General features: G+C 43.6%; 1 long non-coding RNA gene across 5 annotated transcripts; it reads left to right on the forward strand.

The window, feature by feature from the left end:
* The first annotated feature begins 831 nt into the window (after positions 1-831).
* On the forward strand, positions 832-6,197 carry LOC9267708 (uncharacterized). 5 transcript variants are annotated; one of them, XR_001548471.3, is made up of 7 exons: positions 832-1,133; positions 1,291-1,615; positions 1,798-1,885; positions 2,543-4,213; positions 4,441-4,472; positions 5,404-5,466; positions 5,881-6,197. It is a non-coding gene; the product is annotated as an uncharacterized lncRNA (long non-coding RNA). The 5 variants fall into 5 exon arrangements; XR_010734634.1 differs by having other exon boundaries at positions 1,430-1,615; XR_010734633.1 differs by lacking the exon at positions 1,291-1,615.
* The last annotated feature ends 399 nt before the right edge of the window (positions 6,198-6,596 follow it).

The following is a 6,596-nucleotide window of genomic DNA, read 5'->3' on the forward strand; positions in this document are numbered from 1 at the left end:
AGCTAGCTAGTTTCTATTTCTCTAAGCATATGTTAAAGACACATTAGCGATGGTGTGAGTGTGATGTTGCTCGTGTAATGATGCGTGTGCGTGTTTGTCTACCGTATAATAAAAAAAGTAGCATATTAAAAAAAGAAGAAAATAAAGAAACATAAGACATCGTTCTCTGCATGACGCGTGCGTCGATCGATCAGCCCAGCAGGTGTCAAACAGCCTCTTTAGCCCAACAATGTTAAGGATGGAAGATGGGCCTCCAGTCAGCCCATGACACTGGCAGAGGAGTATTTTATTCCTACCTCCGTTTTTTAATAGATGACGTCGTTGATTTTTTCTCACATGTATAAGATATAAATCACACTTAAAGTACTATGAGTGATAAAACAACTCATATCAAAATAAATTATAATTACGTAAATTTTTTGAATAAGACGAATGGTCAAATATGTAAGAAAAAGTCAACGGCGTCATCTATTAAAAAACGGAGGGAGTACTACATTACTTCATATTTTTTTCTGTTTGTGATTTCTATTTTTATTATTTATTAGATAATGGATAGAAATCTACAAGTGGATACAGTAGAAGTTACATGAGTTGTTAAACTCCAAGCCTCAAATCCGAGGGGAAAAAAAGAAAGAAATAAAGCTAGTAGAAGGATAAGAAACAATCTATCTATATACTAATATAAAAAGGAGGAGTTGTCCCCTCCAATGCTACATGCCAAATCATCCGGACTAACCTGGACCGTCCATCCGCGCGAAGTTTTCTCCACCGCACGATTTCACAGGCGAGGATTCCGCGCGAAGACATCGCTCCTCCTCCACCCGCGGCCGCGGAGACCGCGCACTTCTCTTCCTCGCTCACTCCTCCCCGCGTCCTCGCAGGAGCGACTCCCCACTGCCTCCGCTCCTCCGCGTCCTCGCCGGAGCAGCCGCGGCCGTCCTCCTCGCTCCCGCCGCTACGCCGTGGCCGTCCTCCTTCTTCCCCACCGCCGCGCCCCGCTGCCGGCGCTACGCCGCGTCCTCGCCGGAGCCGCCGCCGTATCGTGCTTCTCCCACTCGGATCAGCCGCCGGAGCCGACTTCGGCCCCTTCTCCACCGCCGGAACTGAACTCGACCTCGGCCCCTATAGTACAAGTAAGTCCCAAAAATCCTGTGTATTTCCCTAATGTTCTCCGTACGTGTGGGAATTTTAATCTTCTTCCTTGTTGAGCATTGGCCTGTAGCATTTGGTAGTTGAAAAGACGATCTGAAAACAAGTGACCATGATTTTCCTTTTTTTTGTTGGAGTTAGTGAACAATCAGATAATTACATTGAGGTGATCTCACTCGCTGCCGTGCCTCCTCGCGACTCCCCGCCGCACGCCACCGCATCGCGTGCCCCTCCGCTCCCAGACCGGCGCTCACCTCTCTCCTCCGTTCCACCATCACAGGGGGCAGTGAGCCGGTGAAAGTCCCCGTAGTAAGACCAAGGATTGTGGCTTCTGCGACGACCCCAATTCCGTTGGGCTCCACGATTTCTGACTCCCTCGGCCTCAACGGTGCCCCTTGCCCGTCTGACCTTTCTTTATGTCTGTCGTTGAAGGATTTGCAGTGGTGGTTGGTTAATGGTTAGGCAGGTTGGTTTAATCTGGTATATATAGGATCCTAACTCAGGTTGTTTCCTTTGTCGATCCATTGCTTTCACTATTAGATGATCAGATTTGGATGCCGAATAGTGTGCTAAAGATGATGTCCGTCATATGCTAATTTAATTGCCAAATTGCAACTTGTTACTCAAAGTATCTCGCTGACTGTACAGCTCTGATTCAAGGAACTCTCTTATATTATTTGGATTATGGGAGCTTTCTGTTCATCTTTGCAAGCTGATTACTCTGACCACTATCAAGGTATGCAGCCGCTGTCTGCTGACATTGGTCTTAAGGTGTTATCAGAATTTACTAATATTTCTGGTATACTTTTTCTATACTTTATTTTTTACAGATTTGTTGTGTCCAATGTTTAGCCTAAATCTGTAGATTGGATATTAGTGACCATTTGTATGAGCAGATGGATCAATACATACAACCAATCAGTCTTGCCTTTGGACATCAATATGTTATTTTGCACGCAGATTCCTTAGTTTGTCACACTCTAACATGAGATAATTCTTGGAAATTCTAGAAAGCTGGCTAGGTTTCTAGATAATCCCTTCTTTTATTTGATGTAATCATCGCTTGCCTGGCAGCTGCATCATCAATGGTTTGCTGGCCCCTCCTTATTTCAAATATTGGCTTATTCATGTCCTATACAGGAGGTTCCGGTTGTATTTATATAGGGGAATGTGTTCTCTGATTTAGTAGTACCCTAAGTTTTTGTGTCTAGACATCTTTTTGAAACAAAATGTCGCTTGACAATTAGCTTTACTGGTGGTCATATTTCTCCAATTTTACATTGCTCTTTCCCGTGTTTATAATTAAGAGTTACTGGACCAAAGCAAAGATTACTCCCTTTCACGTATGATGAAGGCTTATGAATGTGTTCATTTTTCCTTCTTTTCTATGCAGGTAAGGGTGGATGGTCTGAACATGGAGTACTGCGGTGGTCTGGTCAGCAATAAACAGGTGGATCGGTTGGTACCTGATTCAAGCTAGCCACGGTCCATCTCCAAGTATATTTTTCTAACCCATTTACAACTTTGTCCAGTCCTACCATTAGTTTCCAGTGAGTACAAACCAGTTTGATTCAAGCTAAATAAAGTAATTCTTTTCTTCACAATTCTTGTAGAAAATATTAGAAAAATCCACTTTGATTCAAGCTATACAAAAAATAATGTAAAAAGATCACGATGATTGTATTTTTAGCACTTAATGTTTAGTGGCAACGTAAGAGTTAAACCACCCATAGTTTGTGCCTTCGTGGTAGTCCTATACCTTGTGCGCTGGTTAGATCCTAATTGGAATCGCCTCTATTATATGGTCTTTGTATGGGAGAGTTGTGTGCAAAATAAAATCATATTATGTTCCTAAATTTTTGCAACTTGTAAAGGCTCCTTCGGCTGCTGTCACCCAGCCACGGAAGCATGAGCCAGGAAATGTCGCATAAGCTGAATCTGAAATGCCATTCTTCTTTGAGTAAATCCCTTATGTACACATGAAAACTCACCTAATATTTTCTATACCCTCGAATTTTACACGATCCTCTGTGTACCCCTGAAATTTCGTTTTGATCCCTTCCATGCCTCTCCCGTTAGGTTTCCATTAGATACGTTGCTCAAACCGTGTATTGTGTTGTCAGTATTTTTAGAAAATACCAAAATGCCCCTGCCAACCCTAACTAAAGTTCCCCTTTCCTTCTCCCGCATCCTCTTCCACGCGAACGGCCTCTGCGCGCCGCCGTCCCGCTGCCCTCCGGCCACGCGCGTCGTCGTCCAGCCGCCCTCCCGCCGCGCGGGGCGCCGGCCACCACCCCTCTGGCCGCGCGCGCCGTCGTCCAGCCGCCGTCACGCCGCGTGGGGCGCCGTCGTCCAGCCGCCCTCCCGCCGCGCGGGCGTCGCCGGCCACCGCCCTCCCGCCGCACGAGCCGCCGGCTACCACGCCCCTGCCGCACGGGCAGTCGGCCGCCGCCCCTCCGGCCGCGCGCGCGCCGTCGTCCAGCCGCCGTCACGCCGCGCGGGGCGTCGCCGGCCACCGCCCTCCCGCCGCGCGCGCCGTCGTCCAGCCGCCGTCACGCCGCCACCGCCCCTCCCACCGCGTGAGCGTCGCCGGCCACCGCGCCCCCGCCGCACGGGCCGCCAGCCACCGCCCCTCCCACCGCGCGGGCCGCGGGCCGCCGCCCCTCCTGCCGCGCGGGCATCGCCGGCCATCTCCCTCCTGCTGCCACTCTAGATGGCACTCTTCCATCTACAGGGGTGTTTTAGACATTAGGAACCACACATAATGTGAAAATGAAGGAAACCTAATGGAAAGGGCATGGAAGGTATCAAAGCAAAATTTTAGGGGTACAGAGGGGATCGTGTAAAATTGGAGGGTATAGAAGAGATTAGGTGAGTTTTCATGTGTACACAAGGGATTTACTCTTCTTCTTTCATTTTGCACCGTTGTGAATTTGCGATCCGAGATGCGCTTTCCTGCCCTTATGTGGCCACATAAGCTGCAACTCTCCGATCAATGCCTCTCCTCACCAGCAATAGTAGCGGGAGAAGCCTAGGTTCAGCAATCAGGAGGGAAGGCAGCAAGGTTCGTCAGCTCTAATCCAAAAACACAGCTCCTCAATGCACAACTTTTCTCTGTAGGTGAAGGCCCTCGCTCCTGCAAACAACAGGTTTCTGATGATTTTATGAATGAGGCTCCTCTTTGGATGTTTGCTTCTTATATGTGTTTTATTTTACATTAATTAATTGCCCTTCTGACAAAAAAGGGAGATATCAGATTAGACAAACTAAGAACTGAATCCTATGATGCAGGCAAGCAATGGCATCCTCTGCAATCAATAAAGGTTTCCACTTTTCAGCACTCCCAACTAGCTTTTTCTTTTAGTTTCAGTAAGAACTTTGATTGAATGTTAAGTACGCCATCATCCTCCCAAGAAAATGTGGAACTGCATGTTGCATGTTGGTAAATAATAATTGATAAAAGGTACTGACTGCAAAACCCAAAATTGCAGTCACCAATTGCTTCTAATAAAATTGGTGCACACATGTTTTAGTTTCCTAATAAAATAATTTGCTGGCAATTGTGGCATACTATAAAGCCCATGTCCTGCTTTACCTTGGACAGATAATAAGAGCATTGTATATACCCATAGGTGCACTTACAATTATCCCTTTTTCTTGGTGTGTGCAGAAAGATAGTTTTGCAATTGACTTGGCATATTTACTGTTAGTGGCAGCGATCATGGTTATCACTCTTTCAAGTAATAATGATGTTGCCCTCTTGATAAAAGTTATTCTCTCTTCAGGTTTTCTTTGCATATATTTCAGATTTTTATTGATTGCACATCAGTGACTATGTTTGATGCTTTACAATACAAAATTCCTTTCTAAATTTGTAGGAAAGCTGGAAAAAAAATCGGAACATAAGTGCAGAACTGACCTTTTGGTTAAATCTACCGATGACTGATAATACTATTTTGTTAGTTCATTGTGTGGCGTAATGTTTTGAACTGTTCGATAAAATCCCTGGTAATCTTTTTTTTGTTTTCATCTGTTTGCATTTGCAAAGCAACTCATTTAATTAGCTAGCTTTAGGTTGCTTAATTACATTTTTATATAGCTAAAGTTTCTCCTCCTTTATTTCAAGTAAAGATGTTTCTTCTCTGGAATTTTGATATTGTAGAGTTCTAATGAGTTTTAATTACTAACGATATAAGGCATAAATTTTATCCATCAATATATGCTTCTGATTATTTCATATATTATTTTCAATAGATGGAGCTTGGCTCATAAATGCAATGGGTGATTTATGGCCTTTAAAGGGTTTCACTGCATAAGGTATTGTGATTTTAGGCAGTTTTAGCAGCCTTCCGAGCTAATGCACATCAAAATAATTTTCTTGCTAATATGTGTATTTAACAAGAAATAACCGATTCAGGCAATGAAATCGCTTTCCAGATTGGGCTATAATTAATTGCTCAGCAAAGATGTCGAACTAGATATGTAGACTAATCCTAATAGGCAAGGAAAAAAAAGAGGATATATTCACAAAATGATAAAGTTGTTTCCAGAATGTTCACACTTGGTATATTCTTTTTACTTCAATTAAGGCAACCATGTTGAATACTATTTTGATGATGATTTTCTGAAATACCACTGTGATGACTATTTTTTGGAAGTGAAAGAGATAAATTTCTACTTGCATAGTATATAAACTCATTGGTAATCATGTAAATGCCATTTTAATTTCAGATCAAGATGAGTATATTTGAAGTAGCGGGGTGAAGAGAAGCTATTATGTACATGGTGGAGCTGGAGATGTGGAGTCATTTTTTTGGATTATATAATGTAGACAGTGGAGTTCATTTCAATGCCATAAAGACATATATTGCTCTGAGCTTTTCAAATGTTTATCGAGCTTTATATGACAAATTATGTAGCTGCTTTGCATTTTTTAGTGTTTAAAAGCGGTTATAAAGTAGTATGTCAAATTACATTAGTAGATAACTCTGAGTATGTATGTTTTGTGTGATATATATTACAGGAAAATGCAATAAATTTTGTCTTTATATGATTGCAGTGACATAAATTGTTGAAGCACGTACACGATTACTAGTACTAGTAAAAGACTCAGTTTTGAACTTCTTCGAGGTCCAAGTTTCAACCTCTTGCAGCAATAAGCCTTCCCAACGTTTTACCAAAATCGCCATCCCTTATGGAGATCTCTGCCCTAGCATGAGATGGAGGGAGGGGCGATGTGGATCTAGTCCACCCTGCCACCATCGCACCATCCCCGCCGTTGCTGATCTCATCCGTCCTCCTTCCACCACTTATATCAGTTACTGCGCTACCTGTCGATGCCGATTCCAGCTACGGACACTAGGGAGTAAGTAGCTTGTTAGCCCATAATGCTTGTCTATCAACATGATGTGACCATGCCTATTATAGATACAACTATTATTCACATC

This window comes from Oryza sativa, chromosome 8 (assembly GCF_034140825.1).
Source record: "Oryza sativa Japonica Group chromosome 8, ASM3414082v1".
In the NCBI taxonomy this organism is placed as follows: domain Eukaryota; kingdom Viridiplantae; phylum Streptophyta; class Magnoliopsida; order Poales; family Poaceae; genus Oryza; species Oryza sativa.